The sequence below is a fragment of the Malaclemys terrapin genome, chromosome 3, assembly GCF_027887155.1.
Source record: "Malaclemys terrapin pileata isolate rMalTer1 chromosome 3, rMalTer1.hap1, whole genome shotgun sequence".
Taxonomy (NCBI): Eukaryota; Metazoa; Chordata; order Testudines; family Emydidae; genus Malaclemys; species Malaclemys terrapin.
In genome coordinates, this window is record NC_071507.1 from 34,570,965 (window position 1) to 34,592,098 (window position 21,134).

Below are 21,134 nucleotides of genomic sequence, written 5' to 3' on the forward strand. Positions count from 1 at the left end.
CAGAGCCGGTGGGCCGGGGGTGCTCAGCTGGGGCCAGAGCCACGGGGCCAGGCTGGAGGTGCTCGGGCAGAACCAGGGCCGGCGCCCCGGGGCCAGAGCCGCTCGGGCCAGGGACAGAGCCAGGGGTGCTCGGCCAGAGCCGGAGCTGGGGGTGCTCGGCCGGGGTTGCCAAGCCGGGCTGGAGCCGGGGCTGGGGGTGCTTGGCCAGGGCTGGACTGGGCTGCGCCGCGCCTCCCCGGAGCCCTCCTTGCGCCCTCCCACCCCAGCTTACCTGCTGCTGCCCGCCTGCCCCTGCTTCTTTTCAGACTTCCCACGAACATCTGATTCGCAGGAAGCAGGGGAGGGGGAGGAGAAGGGGGACGGAGTGTTCAGGGGAGGGGAGGATGGGGAAGTGAGCTGGGGGCGGGGGCGGGGTGGACAGCTTGGGAGCCCTCTTAGGCGCAGGGCCCGATTCATCCGAATCAGCTGAATCGGCCTAAAGCCGGCCCTGCACACATGTGGCAGCAACCACCAAATGTTGCTTTAAAATTTTGGTACCCTCAGATTTACACCATTCACTCATATTCGCTGACATGGTAACTGTCAAGAAAACATTTCTACAGACAAGTTATTCAGGATAGGAAAGGATAGTAGTGGATCAATCCCGCCCATGTTAGTATTGACTGAAAAGCCTGTTGTCGTCCAGCATCTATTTAATGCTTTGTTTGTCCTTTCACAAAGTAACCACCACCAGCACCACAGTTGGCAACTCAACTGACTGTCTGGAGAGGCCAAGGATTGAAATGTCATGAAATATGCACTAAGGTCCCCCACAGTTCAGGGTTGAGGCACACTGGCAGGGTATACTGGCATTTCCACTGCCTAGGCTGTGCTTTTCCTATGGACCTCAGTCTCCACAGTTATCCATATAAAAATCTCACTTGATTTTTCTTGCGTGCTCAGTTTATAAAATAGTACCTCAGAAAGAGAAATGCTAGGAGAAAGCTTATTCTTGAAATCAAACGTAGTATGTATTGCTCATGCCTGCACCCCCTAAACACCAGTTCAGCACAAACAATCCAGACTGAATACTCATGCTCAGATCCAACTAGGAACAGAAGAAGCAAAGGAGAGCAAGAGGTATTATAATACTTGCAGCCACTTATCTGATAGTGAAGTAAGAGCACATGAGGGAATCCAGGTGAGATGATCATCCCAAGAGCCATGTGTACACCTCAACACAATAATATGCAGACAATTCCAAGAGTTGGAATATTTACTCTGCACCATCTGCATCCCTTTGGGAGCTCTCCACCCTACTAAATAGTCATGGTGACATGTCTTGCCATTAGATTCTTTTTAGGCTAGGTCTACACTACAAACTTACATTGGTATAACTACATTGCTCAGGGATGTGAAAAATCTGCACCCCTGAGAAATGTATTTGTACTGACCTAACTCCTGGTGTGGACAGCACTATGTCAACTGGAGAGTTTCTCCTGCTCACATAGCAACCGCCTCCCAGAGAGATAGATTAAGTCAGGGCCGCCCGGGAGGGGGCAAGTGGGGCAATTTGCCCCAGGCCCCACAGGGGCCCCCATAAGAGTTTTTCGGGGCCCCTGGAGCGGAGTCCTTCACTCGCGCCGGGGGCCCCGGAAAGCTCTCACGGGGCCCGTGCCCCCAGAGCTTCTTCCGCTCCGGGTCTTTGGCGGCAGTTCGGCGGCGGGGGGTCCTTCCGCCCTGGGACCCGCCGCCGAAGTGCCAGGTCTTTGGCGGCAATTCGGCGGCGGGGGCCCCCTGCAGCCAAAGACCCCAGGCCCCCTGAATCCTCTGGGTGGCCCTGGATTAAGTACGCTGAAGGAAGAAGCTCTCCTGTCAGCATAGGTAGTGTCTTCACTGAAGTGCTACAGTGGCGTTGCTGCAGGTTTTTAAGTGCAGACCTGCCCTCAGCGAGCTACAAACTGCCTTCATAGGGCAGACCCACTTCCTAAAGCAATGATTTAAGATTTTCCTGAATTGTCAAACCAGTAATTAGTTTTAACTCACCCTTTCTTGAGACAGGCATATGTTCCCTTTTGCAAGGTCAAATAACACGCTCAGGTGGTAGAAGGGGTAGAAGGATCACTTCTCTTTGTTTACCACCATCAGTTAGTCCCAAACTCTGCATACTGTCAAGACTTCTAGTGATGCTACTCAGATCACCTATTAATGGAGATATGGCCTTAGAATGAGATCCTCACAGATATTTAGGTGCCTAACTCCCACTGAAGTCGATGGGAGTTAGGCACCTAAATACCTTGTAGGATCTGAGCCTTACTGCCAGTCCCGTGCTCTTTTCACTGCTTTACAAGGCCCCTATCTTGCTAGTCAGCACTCACACAACTTAGGCCTCCCACTCTCTATCTCCCATGCTCAGGCTCTCTACTGTTGCCACTTTCAGCTGCAGATACTCTAGTAGTGCAATTCATGCTTTGCATATACTATCATAGATGCGCATTCAAAGAAGATGCTGAGCCATTGGAGTCAATAGAAGGCAGGGGTGCTCAGCAACTCTCAGGATCTGGCCATACAATTTGTATAGGGCTGACTGAAAACCCAGTGTTATCGACAAAATGAAATTTTTTGAAGAAAGTGTCTGCTTTCCTCAAAAGTTTTTCAAGATTTCATCAGAAAAACAAAAAGGTTTTAGTTTTTGGCTGAAGTTTTTCAGTTTGCAAAAAGTCAACATTTTTCTGTGGGGGGGAAAAAGTACATTTGCCAGACAGCTCTAAGGTATATATTTTATATATAAAATATATGTGTGTGTGTGTGTGTGTGTGTGTGTGTGTATATACACACACACGCGCGCGCGCACACACACACCAACCTTTCTCTCTCACTGTTACTACTCTTGCCCATTGTAATCTGGATTTTATTTTTTGGCCTTTTGTTTCTAACTCCGTTTGGGTTTGGTAACATCTGTTGCTATATTTAAATAGAAGTATATAAATAGTGTGTCAGCGTATCAGAACAACAACCTTCCTATGCAGTTATAGTGACCTTATAGCTTTGCTTTGTTTTCATGGCAGTTTAAACTTGTGCCTGAATAATCAGTTTATAAACAGTCCTGCCTGTTTATAATTAGAAGCAGGTATACAGTTTCTACTGTATGTTGGCAACCAGATTTCTGTCACCCCGATCGCAGGTTGTCGTCACAGGCTCATTTTATCTCTGTGAATAGGTTTAGGTTTTTCTGACCAAAAACAGTGTGGTAAGAACAAATCAAAACATTGAGCACACTTTTGGTGCTATACAAATAGATAACCATACCAACTAATAATTAATAGTAATCTGCTATTATTTATTTGCACTCTACTTAAACAGAGCCAAATGGGTTTTATGAAGATGATGTGCATGAATAAAATGCCAGCTTCCTTGAAACAGAGCCATATGGTATAAATTATTCTCCAAGGACCCCTTCATTCCCAGGTCAGCTATTATACACTTCAATAGGACAATTCTTAGTAATTACATCTAATAGCAATTTCACTGCCAAATGCATTTCTGAAGGAGGCCGGATTCTATTTTTGCTACCAGTAGTACTGTAAATAAAACCATTACCAAATGAAATCTACCAAAAACTTTCAAACTTGTCTCGTTTAAATAAACTGCATTGCAAGACCCAGTACTAAGCTAACCTCTGGTTGTTTATAGCATATATTTGTACATTTCCTAAACACTTAGATCCAATGGGAGTTACACATGACACAGAGAATGCAAATGTAGACATGATACAGAAGTGGGACCTCAGAAGGATACATATCTATAATATTTATAATAATCACTATTCAAGTACAATTTACAGCAATGAACTTCAGAACAATATTAGACAAACTGTCTCAAAAGATTTTAACACAGAAATGTATTTTTCACATAAAAGTACAATAGAAAATGTTTACACTTTGAAACACTCTTATGGCATTCATGGTACTGCAACTCTGCTATGGTATTCATGAAAACCAAATTATTTGTTTACAATAAAACATTACAATAATAGCAGAATTCTGCTACCAGATAGGAAGTCAGTCATCCCTATTTTGTCTAAATTGCCACCTACACTCTGTGGTGTTTATAAGAAATCATGTAACCAGTGATAGCTAGATTGTGTGACAGATAGGAATAGATGATAATTTGTCCTAGAACCGCAAAAACATTTAAGTGCCTAACTCCTATTGAAGTCAATAAGAGTTAGGTACCTAAATACTTTCGAGGATCTGGATCTTTATCAATTTATAACAACTGTTATAATACAAATATATATAGATGCAAGTTTGTATACTGTCAATTTATGCCTCTCCCCCACCTTTCATAATCTGCTAGACATCTTGCTCCTTGGGACAGCGACCTTGTCTTCATGTACTTTTGTATGGTGCCTAGTACAGTCCTGATCCTGACTGAGAATTTTAGGTGCTACTGCAATACAATTATTAAGTAATAAATAACAGTAGCATTGCAGAAAGAACAGTCATTCTAAAGAATTATCATAGATAGACCATTGAAAAAAAAAACGTGACAGGGTAACTGTCCTTGACATTTGCAAACTGGAAAGCACTGTCCATTAGTTTCCAGGCTGCAAACTCAAAATAGTTCCATGTACTGGAAACAGAATTTAGCAGTTGTTCTTTCTGCAGACTATCACAGCTGCAATTTAAAAAAAGAGTATTTTTTACAAACAATTTCAGTAAATTAATCTGTCCAGTAGTACTATGAAAGAAGCCATACAACAGCACTACAGGTAACAATCTTACAGTAGATACCATTTTCCTCTCACAACAGCAGCCCTAAATATTAAAAAAATCATGAGTCAGGCTCACCAAAATCATGACATTCATTTAAAAACATGAGATTAAAAAAAAAACAACAACAACATTATAGATTTTGTGTTCTTTTTATTTGCCTTCTGGTTTGTGAGTCTTTAGGGTGCACTCGGGTCATATTTTAATGCTTTTCTTTGCAACCACAAGGGCTAAAAACTTTCATTTTTAAAAAAGAAAGCTGAAATTGCCATTTAATCACAGGAGTCCAGGAGCTCTGGCTTCCTTTGGGAAAAAAATTAAATATTGCAACCCTCATAATAAAGTTGCATGGGTTGACATCACTGCAAAAGGATAAATCATCCTGCTTGCATCACAAGAGGCACATTCCTTAAGTAGCATAGCTGGTATTAGTACCAATTATGGCAAACTAATTGTATTAGTTCAAATCATCTACACCCTTTGATAGTAAAATATGATATGAAGACAAGACTACAAAAGGACAATAGTAGTACTAAAAGACAGGAAATTTGCTTTGGGATTTTAGAATAAATAATGTCTTACTGCCCTACGCTTATGCTGAAAAAGCCTCTACCAAAGTAAAAACAGGACAGGAGTTGGCTACAGTCACTCAGAAGACATTATCTGTTTAAACTGCTAATGGCAAGCTCTGCTGTTATATTTGTATTATTGCTTTTCTGCAAATTACTTTTATCAGTGATAATTTAGCTTTTTATTTCATTATCTAGCACAGCAGACAAAAGGAAAACAGGTTTGTTTTACAGCAGCTCCAGCACTTGTTCTGTCCATTAACATTGACAGATGAAGGCAAATTAAAGCTCTTAGGCCACATTTTCAACACACGTTGTCGTGAGTACTCTGTATCTAACTAGCCTGTGTTTCTAAAGTTGCACAGAGCACAAATTATGCTTTTATTTTTTCCCATGAAGTACATATTTTAAAAAACATTTATTTTTTTTTGCATTTTTCAGTTTTATCTGCCGACCAAGAACAGTTGCATATCATCTAAGCGTAAGCAAGGAGCACCAATTTTTGTAATTTTTTGTGAAAAACAATCATTAGTGATGAGTCATCTGAAGATTGAAACTTCACTTCCTCCCACCCTCATTTTCTTTTTTCTAAACTAAAACTCTATAAAACCACAAAGGAGGAGTTGGGTTTGATTAAAAGATTAGCCATTACATGGTGAAACCCAATTCAAAGGACATTACATTATATTTAGACTTTATTTTAGACTTGTTTTAAGCCACATGTTTACTGGATCAAATGCAGACTTATTAGGCAACATTTCCTGTACAAAAGTCATATATTTTTTAAAAACCTTGAGAAGCTGCCACTGCAACCCAAGCATAAAATTGTACTATTGTATAATGCACAATTAAAGTCAATGATAAATTATTTCAAAGGTGAGACCCATATAATAGGGAAAATCTTTACAAAGAGTGACAGGGAAAATAAGGAGTGCTGACCCATCATTTTTAAATAATTAATCTATATTGAATTATTATAATTAATTATAATTAAATAATTCCAGTACCATTTCATCTTCTAACTGAAACTGATAATTGTTCTCTAAATAAAAATTGTGAAACATTTACACCAGATTAAAGTGATTTAGCTTTAAATCACTTCCCTAATCATTATTAGAAGACTGACCTATAAGCAGATTTTTTGTTTGGGAGTCAGGTCAGTAAAAATACATTAGTATTATATTAAAAGTCAGTGGAAATGCACAGAAATCCAGAACAGTAAGAAAAATATCTCCTAGGTTCCCCACCAAAATAATTTTGAAAAGCAAACAAACATCTTTTAATCTTTTCCTTTTCTTGCAAGTAGGCTTTGCAGGGTTCCCAAAGTAATAATAAAAATGAAATTACAAAGAATGTACGCCAGTGTTCTCCTAAGAGGGCCCTTGTTAAGAGAAAAAGAATATGCTATTTGAATATATTTAACCAGCAGGAGGGTCTAAATCAGGCTCTTATGTTCCCCCCCTCACCCCATAATCCATCGCAAAGTTCAAGGGTCAGAGCTTTCCCAGAGGTTCACGGTGCATAGTGCAAATGTTGTACACTGAAAAGTTACCAAAGGCTGTGTCCATTTATAGCTCTGGGATTGAGCTAGGCATAAAGCAAAGCAGAATTTGGCTCAAAAATCTTCACATTTTCAATTAAAGTTCTTTTAATTGCATCTATAGGGATTATATTTTGTTTCCTATTCATCCTTTAAAGCTGTGAACTTATAGAAATACACACACACTTGCACTGTGAACATTTAATCATTTTCTGATAAATGGACGTACAATATCAACTATGTTTCTTCTAATGGGTGTAGGTTATTAACAGCATATCACTAGAGATGTTCTAGTAACTTGGGTGTTTTGAATATCTGTCCTAATTACAGGTCTAGAATGAATTGAAGACTGGGGGAGTTGAGGGTAGAACATTATGGAGATATAAAAATGCAGTAAAGCAGACCTGGGAAGATATTAAGCTGAGAGCCCACGCACATGCTATTACACAGGAGTAGTTCATAAAGTCACGTGTGTAAAAAAGTCCAAAGTGGCTGAGAATTTAAAAAACAGACAGTAGCAGATGGAGAATCCCAGTGATGATTGGATGTGCTGAAATTCTAAACAAAAATATTTTAGGAATTGCATATTAGGAAAAACCTTTTCACTTGGAGGGTGGTGAAGCACTGGAATGGGTTATCTAGACAGGTGGTGAAATCTCTTTCCTTAGAGGTTTTTAAGGTCAGGCTTGACAAAGCCCTGGCTGGGATGATTTAGCTAGGGATTGGTCCTGGTTTGAGCAGGGGGTTGGACTAGATGACTTCCTGAGGTCCCTTCCAACCCTGACATTCTATGAAAAAGAGCTCTCAGGCATTCTTGTAGCAGTTTCCATCACTTCACGCTGACTCAACAGATATTAAGAACATAAGAATGGTCCTACTGGGTCAGACCAAAGGTCCATCTAGCCCAGTATCCTGTCTTCCAACAGAGGACAGTGCCAGGTGCCCCAGTGGGAATGAACAGAACAGGTAATCATCAAGTGATCCATCCCGTCGCTCATTCCCAGCTTCTGGTAAACAGAGGCTAGAGACACCATTCCTACCTAGCCTGGCAAATAGCTATTGATGGATCTATCCTCCATGAATTTCTCTAGTTCTTTTTTGAACCCTGTTATGGTCTTGGCCTTCACAACATCCTCTGGCAAGGAGTTCCGCAGGTTGACTGTGCCTTATGTGAAGAAATACTTCCTTTTATTTGTTTTAAACCTGCTGCCTATTAATTTCATTTGGTGACCCCTAGTTCTTGCGTTATGAGAAGTAGTAAACAACACTTCCTTATCTACTTTCTCTACACCAGTCATGCTTTTATAGACCTCAATCATATCTCTCCTTAGCCATCTCTTTTCCAAGCTGAAACGTCCTAGTCATATGCATCTCTCCTCATACGGAAGCCATTCCATACCCCTAATCATTTTGTTGCCCTTTTATGAACCTTTTCCAATTTCAATATATCTTTTTTGAGATGGGGAGACCACATCTGCACACAGTATTCAAGATGTGGGCATACCATGGATTTATATAGAGGCAACATGATATTTTCTGTCCCATTATCTATCCCTTTCTTAATTATTCCCAGCATTCTGTTCGCTTTTTTGACTGCCACTGCACATTGAGTGGATGTTTACAGAGAAATAGCCACAATGACCACTCAAGAAAGAGATCTTGGAGTAAGAGCTAATTTAGACCCCATCATTTTATATGTATAGTTGGGATTATGCTTTCCAATGTGCATTACTTTGCATTTATCAACATTAAATTTCATCTGCCATTTTGTTGCCCAGTCACCCAGTTTTGACAGATCCTTTTGTATCATCTGCAAATTTTGCCACCTCACTGTTTACCCCTTTTTCCAGATCATTTATGAATATGTTGAATAGGACTGGTCTCAGAACAGACCCCTGGGGGACACCACTATTTACCTCTCTCCATTCTGAAAACTGACCATTTATAACTACCCTTTGTTTCCTATCTTTTAGCCAGTTACCAATCCACAAGAGCATCTTCCCTCTTATCCCATGGCAGTTTACTTAGCGTAAGAGCCTTTGGTGAGGGGCCCTGCCAAAGGCTTTCTGAAAATCTAAGTATACTAACTATATCCACTGGATCCCCTTGGTCCACATGCTTGTTAAGCCCCTCAAAGAAGTCTAGTAGATTGGTGAGGCATGATTTCCCTTTACTAAAACCATGTTGACTCTTCAACAAATTATGTACATCTATATGTCTGACAATATTGTTCTTTATTATAGTTTCAACCAGTTTGCCCGGTACTGAAGTCAAGCTTGCAGGCCTGTAATTGCCGGGATCACCACTGTAGCTCTTTTTAAAAATTGGTGTCACGTTAGCTAACCTCCAGCCATCTGGTACAGAAGCTGATTTAAATGGTAGGTTACAGAGTACAGTTATCAGAGTGGTAGCCGTATTAGTCTGTATCAGCAAAAAGAACGAGGAGTACTTGTGGCACCTTAGAGACTAACAAATTTATTTGAGCATAAGTTTTGATGGGCTAAAACCCACTACATCGGTTTTAACCCACGAAAGCTTATGCTCAGATAAATGTGTTAGTCTCTAAGATGCCACAAGTACTCCTCGTTCTTTAGACTACAGTTAGTAGTTCTGCAATTTCACATTTGAGTTCCTTCAGAACTCTTGGGTGAATACCATCTGGTCCTGGTGACTTATTGTTATTTCATTTATCAATTTGTTCCAAAACCTCCTCTAATGATACCTCAATCTGGGACAGTTCCTCAGATCTGTCACCTAAAAAGAATGAGTCAGGTTTGGGAATCTCCCTCACATCTTCAGATGTGAAGACCGATGCAAAGAATTCATTTAGTTTCTCCGCAATGGCCTTATCGTCCTTGAGTGCTCCTTTAGCACCTCGATCATCCAGTGGCCTCACTGGTTGTTTAGCAGGCTTCCTGCTTCTGATGTACTTTAAAAAATGTGCTAGTACTTTGAGTCTTTGGCTAATTGTTCCTCAAATTCTTTTTTAGCCTACATAATTGTATTTTTACACTTCATTTGCCAGTGTTTATGCTCTTTTCTATTTTCCTCACTAGGATTTAACTTTCACTTTTTAAAGGATGCCTTTTTGCCTCTCACTGATTCTTTTACTATGTTGTTTAGCCACAGTGGCTCTTTTTTGGTTCTCTTACTATGTTTTTTAATTTGGGGTATATATTTAAGATGAACCTCTATTGTGGTGTCTTTAAAAAGTTTCCACGCATGTTGCAGAGATTTCACTTTTGGCACTGTACCCTTTAATTTCTGTTTAACTTACCTCCTCATTCATATTCAAAACTCATATTCAATGCTTCAGGGTGATGTTTAGGGTTATTTGTGTGTACTTGTTGTGTGGTTGTGCTGGGAGAGTTGTGTGGATTTCTGCAGGAGGCAAATGAGGGCAGAGGGGGCTTCCATGAGGGCTGTGTGTGTTTGAGGTTATCATGTGGGTAATGGTTTTGATTTGTATTGGGAGGGGGGATTGTGTTGGGAGATATGTGTTGATTTGTGTGCATGGTGGTTGGTTACACAGATCATAGAATTGTAGGACTGAAAGGGACCTCAAGAGGTCATCTAGTCCAGTCCTCTGCACTCAGGGCAGGACAAAGTATTACCTAGAGCATCCCTGACAGGTGTTTGTCTAACCTGCTCTTAAAAATCTCCAATAATGGAGATTCCACAACCTCCCTAGGCAATTTATTCCAGTCATACTATAGCACCATATTAATTAGGAAGTTTTCCCTAATGTCCAACCTAAACCATCCTCGCTGCAATTTAAGACCATTGCTTTTTTGTCCTATCCTCAGAAGATGAGAACAATTTTTCTCCCTCCTCTGTGCAACAGCCTTTTATGTACTTGAAAATTGTTATGTCCCCTCTCAGTCTTCTCTTCTCCAGATTAAACACACACAATTTTTTCATTCTAAACCTTTCATCAGTTTTGTTGCTCTTCTCTGAACTTTCTCCTATTTGTCCACAACTTTCCTGAAATGTGGCATCCAGAACTGAACACAATACTCCAGTTGAGGCTAGGGTTGCCAACTTTGTAATCGCACAAAACTGAACATCCTAGCCCCGCCCCTTCCCCAAGGCCATGCCCCCTGTCTCGCCCATTTCCCGAGGCCATGCCCCCCTGCTCACTATATTCCCCTCACTCGCTTTCACTGGGCTGGGGTAGGGGGTTGGGGGACTGGAGGCGGTGAGGGCTCCAATTGGGGGTGCAGGCTCTGGGGAGGGGCCAGAAATGAGGGGTTCAGGGTGCAGTAGGGGGTTCCAGGCTGGGTCGTGGGGGTGAGGGCACCGTCTGGGGGTGCAGGCTTTGAGTTGGGGCTGGGGATGAGGGGTTTGGGGTACAGGAGTGGGTTCCAGGCTGGGGTATGGAGCTCTGCGCTGGGACAGGGGTGAGGGTTCTGTCTGGGGGTCCAGGCTGGGGGGTGGGGCAAAGGGGTTGAGGGTGTGGGAGAGGGCTCTGGGCTGGGGGAGGGGAGTGAGGGCACTGTCTGGGGGTGCAGGCTCTGGGGTGGGGCTGGGGATGAGTGGTTTGGGATGCAGGAGGGGGCTCCAGGTTTGTGGGGGCTCAGGGTCGGGGCATGAGGTTGAGGCATGGGGTTATCTCCATCAGCTCTCGCTCAGCAGTGCACCCGGGGGACTAAGGCAGGCTTCCTGCCTGTACTGACTCCGCGCTGCACCCCAGAAGTGGCCAGCAGGTCCGGCTTCTAGGTGGAGGCATGCAAACAGCTCTGCACACTGCTCTTGGCCATGGTTCGCCAATGGAAGTGCGGAGCCGGTGCTCAGAGCAGGGGCAGTGCGCAGAGCCCTGTGGGCCCCCCACCTAGGAGCCAGACCTGTTGGCTGCTTCCAGGGTGCAGCACGGAGCCAGGACAGGTAGGGACTCGCTTCCTTAGCTCTGCAGCACTGTTGACCAGACTTAACGGCCCGGTCAGCGATACTGATTGGAGCTGCGACAGTCCCTTTTCGACCGACTGTTCCAGTCAAAAACTGGACACCTGGTCACCCTAGTTGAGGTCTAATCAGCGCAGACTAGAGAGGAAGAATTACTTGTTGTGCCTTGCTTACAACACTCCTGCTAATACAGCCCAGAATGATGTTTGCTTTTATTGCAACAGTTACGCTGTTGACTCATATTTAGCTTGTGATCCACTATGACTCCCAGATCTCTTTCCACAGTACTCTTTCCTAGGCTGTCATTTCCCACTTTGTATGTGTGCAACTGATTGTTCCTTCCTAAGCAGAGTACTTTGCATTTGTCCTTATTGCATTTCAACCTATTTACTTCAGACCATTTCTCCTACCATATTTTTACTGGCAGTCACTATGTTAGACGTCCAATCGCTAGTAACCTTTTTGTTGAAAACTGAAACAAAGTCAGTCATTTAGCACTTCTGCCATTTCCACATTTTCTGTTATTGTTTTCTCCCCTCATTGAGTGACAGGTCTACCCTGTCCTTAGTCTTCCTCTGGCTTTTAATGTATTTGTAGAGTGTTTTCTTGTAACCCTGTATGTCTCTAGCTAGTTTAATCTCATTTTATGTCCTGGCCTTTCTAATTTTGTCCTTACATACTTGTGCTATTTGTTTATATTCATTCCTCATAATTTGACTTAGCTTCCACTTTTGTGGAACCCTTTTTTGAGTTTCAGATAATTGAAGATCTCCTGGTTAAGCCAATATGGTCTCTTGCCATACTTCCGATCTTTCCTATGAAGTGGGATAGTTTGCAGAAGTGGCAGTTGGGCCAAATAATCCTCCATCTGTGCAGTCTCCCTCATACAACCAATGAAATTGTGTGTGCAAATTAGCTGTAGAGTAAGGGTGGTGATCAGCTGAGTTACCCCTGATATCAGAATGTTCTAGGACTCTTGGCATGGCATAGACACATGCCTTGCTTTTGCACAGGTATAATTCTCAAAGTCAAAATGCCTGAAAATTTACAAATTGGATAGTAACAGAGTGCAAAAATCCAGTGATGATTGAACCTGGTGAAATTCTTAATATAAAGAGCTCTCAGCCATGCTGTGTCTGTTTCTATCACTTCACACTGACTTACAATCATAATAAGCTCCAGAATGACAATCCCAGAATCTTATTACATAGATATATGGGAACAGTTGAGGAGAAATGAGGACAGACCTTTCAGTGCTACTAAAATACATGGGATTGGGAGAGATTTTTTGAGGGACAAAATGGGTAAATGCTAAAAAAAAAAAAAAAAAGAATTCTCCATCTTAGATGGCACAGATGGCTTGTATGGATAGAAAAATTATACTTAACCCAAATCCAAAACATTCATCTAAAGCAGCAACATCACTACTAGATTACTCTGCCACGCCTGTGCGTGTAAAACAATCTAATAGATTGAACACAGAGCCAGCAGTCAGAAACTCTAAAATTCTAACCCCCCCTCTCTCTGCCTTGCTGTGTGGCCTTGTTGAGTTACTTAGCCTCTCTGGGTACGCCTACACACCAAATGAAAGTACCTGTGCTAGTTTTAATCTAGCTAGCATGGGGAACTACAGTAGGTGAAGATGTGGCAACCCGGACTTCAGTGAGGGCTAACGACCCAAGTACAAGCCCACCAGGGACCCTGAGTATGTATGCTGGTTGCTGGCCTGCAATGAAGTCCATGCTGTTATCCATGCCAGCTAGATTCAAGCTAGTGCAGGTATACCTACCTGTGCTATAATCATACCTTCATTTTCTGTGTTGTCATAACCTCTTTAATCATTCTTACAATGCTTCATACTGGAAATGTTAATGAGTCAGTGTTTATACAGCAGTTTGAAGATGTAAAGCACTATATAAAAATGTTAAAGTATTATTAACTGTTGAGGGAGTTACCTGTCCTATTTTCCAGCTTGTTAAGATGTAGTAATAGCAATAGCAATAACTAGAAATAATCCAAGCTCATATTAGTGGGTGCATCAAGGAATGTAGTACCCAGAATAAAGAGATAGAAAAAAAAGACAGACAATTTCTCCAATCTTGGAAAATGCTCAACCGTAGGTCCTGAAAAACACATTATCTCAGCGAAAGAGTGAGTAACATAAGCTCTATTTTTTCAAAAGGGGTCTCTAATTTTGGATGCACAATTAAACATACACCTGGCAAGACCACCAGTAGTGTGGTGCACCTACAGTTCCTGTTCAATGAAATCCTGGCCCTACTGAAGTTAATGGGAGTTGTCATTCAAATACAGCTCAAAGCAACTGGGGCAGGGGATAGCTCAGTGGTTTGAGCATTGGCCTGCTAAATTCAGGGATGTGAGTTCAATCCTTGAGGGAGCCACTTAGGGATCTGGGGCAAAATCAGTACTTGGTCCTGCTAGTGAAGGCAGGGGGCTGGACTTGATGACCTTTCAAGGTCCCTTCCAGTTCTAGGAGATAGGATATCTCCATTTATTTATTTATACACCAGCTGAACATCAAGTCCATATATTTTTCAGTGCTCTACAAATAATTGTAGCACATAACAACCCCATCAAGGAAGTACGTATGACCAGAATAAATCTTACTGGGTGACTGTTAAGCAAATGTTTTAAGGCATTTTAGGAAACGATCATTATAACTATAAGTAAGGCTCATTTTTCTTATTTCCTCAAAACATTATTTTACTAGCTTGTAGCTCCCAATTACAAACTGGGTTTGTAAAAAAACCATCCACTTCCCTTGGATATTGGGTACAACATGATTCTACATACAACTGCCACTTTAAAGCGTAGCTATTAACTTTCCCTTCCCACATTTTTGCACATACAACTTTCTGAGGGTTTCAATATACATTCTACATGCACCCATTCTCAAACTGCATTTTCTTGTCAAGCAATAACAATAAAAATCACGTGAGTCATGGCCTGAAAATGTTGGCCTGAAAACTGAATTGGCCTCATGCTTGAAATAACTAAGAAACACAAAGCATTCATAGAATCATAGAATCATAGAATATCAGAGTTGGAAGGGACCTCAAGAGGTCATCTAGTCCAACCCCCTGCTCAAAGCAGTACCAATTCCCAGCTAAATCATCCCAGCCAGGGCTTTGTCAAGCCAGGCCTTAAAAACCTCCAAGGAAGGAGACTCCACCACCTCCCTAGGTAACGCATTCCAGTGTTTCACCACCCTCCTAGTGAAATAGTTTTTCCTGATATCCAACCTGGACCTCCACCACTGCAACTTGAGACCATTGCTCCTTGTTCTGTCATCTGCCACCACTGAGAACAGCCGAGCTCTATCCTCTTTGGAACCCCCCTTCAGGTAGTTGAAGGCTGCTATCAAATCCCCCCTCATTCTTCTCTTCTGGAGACTAAACAATCCCAGTTCCCTCAGCCTCTCCTCATAAATCATGTGCTCCAGACCCCTAATCATTTTTGTTGCCCTCCGCTGGACTCTTTCCAATTTTTCCACATCCTTCTTGTAGTGTGGGGCCCAAAACTGGACACAGTATTCCAGATGAGGCCTCACCAATGTCGAATAAAGGGGAACGATCACGTTCCTCGATCTGCTGGCAATGCCCCTACTTATACAGCCCAAAATGCCGTTAGCCTTCTTGGCAACAAGAAGGTTTTAAAGGTTTGCAATATGGTATTAGCATATAATCTCTAAAATAATTTTTTTTTTAAAAGGACTTGGCCAAATTCTTCTTGGGCAGCCCAGCACTACAGCACTGTCAGAAAGGGAATCAAAACACCATCACTGCAGGGAATCAAGGGACCTGAGGGTCCTGGTAGATAACCAACTGAACACATGAGCTCCCGGTACAATGCTGTAGCTAAAAGGGCAAATATGATCCTTGGATGTATATTCAGAGAACTATTAAGTAGGAGTAGGAAATTGGTATTACCTCTGCATACAGCATTAGTTAAACCTTACTGGAATGCTATGTAACACTTCAAAAAGGATGCTGATATGTTAGAAAGAGTTCAGAAAAGAGCCATAACTATGAGTTGAGATCTGGAAAACATACCTTCCAGTAAGAGACTAAAGAGAACCAATAGGGCTTATGGTTTACTCAAGTGGAAGTGAATTGATCATAGTAGATGGCTCTTTAATCGAGCAGAAAAAGGCAGAAATGAGATTCAGTGGCTGAATGCTAGATAAATGAGGACTAGAAAAAAGATGCAAATTTTTAACAGAGAAGTAGTTAACCACTGGAACAATTTATAATAGAATGTAGTGAATTCTCTGTCACCTGAAGTCTTGAAATAACTAGATATCCTTTTAAAAGATATGCTATAGTTCAAACAGAAGATAGGGGCTTCTTGCAGAAACAACTGGATGAGGTTCTATGTGGGAGGTCTGACCAGAGGATCACAATGGTTCCTTCTGGCCTTAGAATCTACAAGGAAGTCCCTCCAATGATAAAAAAAATGGTACAGCCCATGAGGTATTTTTAGGTGGCATTGCAAAAACATTTGTTTTTACAACTATTTTTAAGAATTCATTTTTATAACAATCTTAAAAATTATATAAAAATAAAAAGATAGCCACAGTTTTCAAGCCAGATCCAGGACTGCATTAGTGCAGCTTTCTGCTGCAAAGCACAATGTCAGCATAACCAGAGGATTTCCCGTGTCGTGGCATCCTCAAAGGAAGTAGAGCTATTGTAATGGCCCTGCATCCCTTCATCTCCCTGTGGAAGGCAGAAGTGGCACAGTGAAGTAGAAGTGGTATGTGACCAGAGGGTGGGACACATCTGCCTACGCAGTCCCTTGGAAACACTGGCAGCCAGCACAAACTAATCATAGAATATTAGGGCTGGAAGAGACTTCAGGAGGTCATCTAGTCCAACCCCCTGCTCAAAGCAGGACCAACACCAACTAAATCATCCCAGCCAGGGCTTTGTCATGCCTGACCTTAAAAACCTCTAAGGATGGAAATTCCACCACCTCCCTTGGTAACCTATTCCAGTGCTTCACCACCCTCCTAGTGAAATAGTTTTTTCTAATATCCATCCTAGACCTGCCCCACTGCAACTTGAGACCATTACTCCTTGGTTCTGTCATCTGCTACCACTGAAAACAGCCAAGCTCCATCCTCTTTGGAACCCCCGTTCAAGTAGTTGAAGGCTGCTATCAAATCCCCCCTCACTCTTCTCTTCTGCAGACTAAATAAGCCCAGTTCCCTCAGACTCTCCTCATAAGTCGTGTGCCCCAGCGCCCTAATTATTTTCGTTGCCCTCCACTGGACTCTCTCCAATTTGTCCACATCCTTTCTGTAGTGGGCGGCCCAAAACTGGACGCAATAGTCCAGATGTGGCCTCATCAGTGCCGAATAGAGGGAATAATCACTTCCCTCGATCTGCTGGCAATGCTCCTATTAATGCAGCCCAATATGCTGTTAGCCTTCTTGGCAACAAGGACACACCATATCCAGCTTCTCGTCCAGTGTAATCCCCAGGTCCTTTTCTGCAGAACTGCCGCTTAGCCAGTCGGTCCCCAGCCTGTAGCAGTGCATTGGATTCTTCCATCCTTGTTGGACCTCATCAGATTTCTTTTGGCCTAATCCTCCAATTTCTCTAGGTCACTCTGGACCCTATCCCTACCCTCCAGCATATCTACCTCTTCCCCCAGCTTAGTGTCATACACAAACTTGCTGAGGGTGCAATGCATCCCATCATCCAGATCATTAATCTTCTAACTTGGGTGGGCAGGGGACTAGCCTGGTGCAGACTGGCTTAGTATCAAGAGAGTGAAAAGAGGACTTAATGACGTACACGCTCTACACCCTGAGCTGTGTTAGTTAAGCCCCATGGGGTTGGAGATTGTGGGTACACTGTCCAGTCCACACTTATACAGAGCCACCCATTTCCTGTTCCATCTTCACCCTCTTGTGGAGAGCTCTGTAACAGGGCAGTCCTGAGAAGGATTGCTGCAGAGGTAGCTGACATGCCCAGGAAGGGTAAGAGCCCAGAGACACAATCTGGACCCTGGTTTTTAATATTTCAAAGCCATGTGGAAATTCATCCATTTCACACTCAGTTTGTCATTCATATCACTGCGTTATACATTATCCAAAATATACTGTGTATTTTTTGACACAGGATGCTGTTCTAAACAAGAACAATGTTAGAAGTATAAACAGCAATAACCACAATTGACTTTGCATATGATTTTACTGTAGCATACAATATCTCCCCGTTAAAACAGAAATGGAGGCCTTTCTTTGCAGGTTGATTATTATATGATGCCATAAAACTCGCTGATGGACCTGCACTCTTTTTTGCATCTGTTGCAGCTTTTAAAAACCAACAGCCTCATATGCAAGATGAAAAGCTGTCATTGCTTTCATAAACACATTATATCTCTATCCTTAATGGAATGCTGTTTTGTCATTTCTTACAGAAAATACTTTTCAGTGAATCACATTAAATATCTCATGTCTCCTGGAGCAACTCCTTATGAATCTGACCTATAACCCATCAGATTCCAGGAAAGGAACATAATGGTCACACAAAGGTGTGCCCCATCATGCCTTTTACACACCAAGAGCAACAACTGATCCACATAAAAGGTTCAGTACTGCAAAGTACTGAATGCCCTCAATTTCCACAGAAGTCACCTTCCTGGAACAAGTCCAAATTGCAATTTACAAAAAAAGTACTTGATCCTGTTGCTCTTAGGCAGGTGAAACACCCAAAGAATTCAACCCTCATCTTACATATCAATGTTCCCAATATCAAATGTGTTTGAACTAAAAATATTGCCCCCCATAAACATTTCATTGAATTGTCTTAATAATAATGAACAACTAGGGACTGGGGTGGTTAAGAAGTAGGAAACTAGCATTTAAAATGAATACAAAGGTTAACACTGGACACCCACCAAAACCTGCAAACGTTTGTTCACTCAAGGTCTTTTTTCAGCAGCCATGATGAACTTTCCCACTTCAGGAGGGAAGAAGAAAACATTTAGGGCTCTTCAGGCTATAATCCTGCCCACTCTACCCTAATATGGTCCCTGCTTATCATGAGATGATCCTGGCCATGGCTGGTATCTTATCTCTGTAATCCTCTGGGGTTAGATGGAGCCAATCTTACGGCTGTAATAGTTCTAGTGCCGTTATAAAAGATTTTTCCTGTGAAGAAGCACATTCTTTTTTTTTTTTTTTTTTTTTTTGGGGGGGGGGGGAGGAATGACCACACTTGCTAATTGGAAAATGTTTATTTTCATTTCAAATAATCAAAGCAAAGCTGCAGCAACAAAAATCATAGTTGCTTTAGAGCTCTTAATAATCATTAGGCTGTAAACTGAACTGCACCCACATAAATAGTAGATACATAATGATGGAATTGTGCACATGAAGCACTTAGAGCCAGATTTTGTTTCCACTGAAATCAATGGGAGTTTGATTATTGATTTCAGGAGAGTCAAGATTTAGCACCCAGAGGCAGAGCGTAATTCACTCTAGTGCATAAGGCTCACAAAAATCTCTATGCCCTACTTAAGGCCTGGGTTGAGTCAGTAAAGGCCTGCATTCTGAATAGGTCTTGTACCTGCACTTGTGTGAAATTAGAGCCTTAGCGCTAGTTTCTGCCATGCTGTTACCGGGTCCAGTGCCAGCTCCAGGCACCAGCCAACCAAGCACATGCTTGGGGCGGCACCTGGTAAGGGGCGGCCAATCTTGGGGTGGCGGGGAGCAGCGCGGCACTCGGCGGGGGGGGGGGGGTTCCGGCGGCGCAGCGCTCGGCGGGGGGTGTTCAGCAGCGCGGCGCTCCACGGGGAGGGGTTCGGTGGCACTCCGCGCGGGGGGGGAGGAGGAGGTTCGGCAGCGTAGCGCTCAGCGGGGGGTGTTCGGCGGCGCTCTGCGCGGGGGGGGGGGATGTTCGGCGGCGCAGCATTTGGCGGGGGGTTTGGTGGTGCAGCGTGTGGGGGTGGGCCCTCAGCAGCACTTTTTTTTGCTGCTTGGGGTGGCAAAAAAGTTAGAGCCAGCCCTGACCGGGTCTGTGGTGAGAGGTGGAGGAAAGGTGTTGAGATCTTTCTTCTGCTCTGCGTAGTCCATATAAGGACCAAAGAAACTCCAGACTCTGAGCCCATAAAAAGGCAGAGTTGGCACTCTGCCTTCTCCATGGGGGAGCACAGTGCCCCAAAGTGGTGGGAAGGGATTAAGAGGAAGAAGGGACATGGGTTCACCCAGCTCTGTCCTGACCAGCAGAGCTCTCCATGAGGCTGTGTGCAACCTTGCATGACAACCCCTTCAGAAAGGCTGTACCAAACTGGTACAAATGCAGGGTCAGCTCTAACTTTTTTTTTTTTTTTTTTTTTTCCTTTTTTCGGAAAAAAAGAGCGCTGCCCCGCCATAACACCCCCTCCAAGCGCCGCAACACCCCCCCAAGCGCCCTGCCGCTGAAACACCCCCCCGAGCGCCGCACAGCACTGCCAAAACACTCCTCCCAGTGCCGCGCCATCAAAACACACACCCCCGAGCACCCCGCTGCTGAAACACCCCCCCCAAGCGCTGCACCGCCAAAACACCCCCCCCCCAAGCGCCACGCCGCCGAAACAAAAACAACCCCACCCCCCCGAGCGCCGTCCGGCCAAAACAAAACACACCCCAAGCGTCCCCCGCCACCCCAAGATTGGCCGCCCCTTACAAGGTGCCACCCCAAGCACATGCTTGGCGGCTGGTGCCTGGAGTCGGCCCTGACAAATGTGTATTATATTCACGAGCAAAGTCTATAAAGAACACTTATAAGTGACAGCAAATCCATTTTAAATTGAAACCATTGGCAGGCCAGCCTGTGATTCAGCTGAGCTGAGATTGGATTCAGCAGTCCTAGCTGCTAGGGGTGATTCTGTCAGCTCTCACCCAAGTAGTATTGTTCCACAAACTATCTCACTGAGTGAAATACACACCAGTGACAATCCCTCCGTCCCGTCTCGGATACGGGCCTCGGGCAGGCAGCATACTTCCCTGGATGCCATGTCAGGATGACAAATCCCCTTTATCCTGATGGATCCCTAGCGGATTACTCTACCTAAACTGCAGTACTGTGTAACACATGAGATGCTTCTCAATGTATCACAAGCTCAATTTTTGTTTGAAACATGCCACTAGGCTGTGGCATGCATCATTTGAAAAGCCAACAATGTGGCATGCTTTTCACTTCACTTACATACATGCCACATTTAACAAAATATATGAAATCACAATTGCAATAGGCAGAGAACTTTGTTTTCACTATGTGACTGAAGAGGTTTAAATAGGTTGTTTAGCCCATCAGGTACATGGACTATTCTTGCTCATGAAACAAGCTTTAACAT

General features: G+C 43.2%; 1 protein-coding gene across 2 annotated transcripts in view; it reads right to left on the reverse strand.

Annotated features, from left to right (window-relative positions):
- The window catches only part of EPAS1 (endothelial PAS domain protein 1), a 157,875-nt gene that overhangs the window by 104,822 nt on the left and 31,919 nt on the right, over nt 1-21,134 (reverse strand). The gene's annotated exons all lie outside the window — the stretch shown is intronic.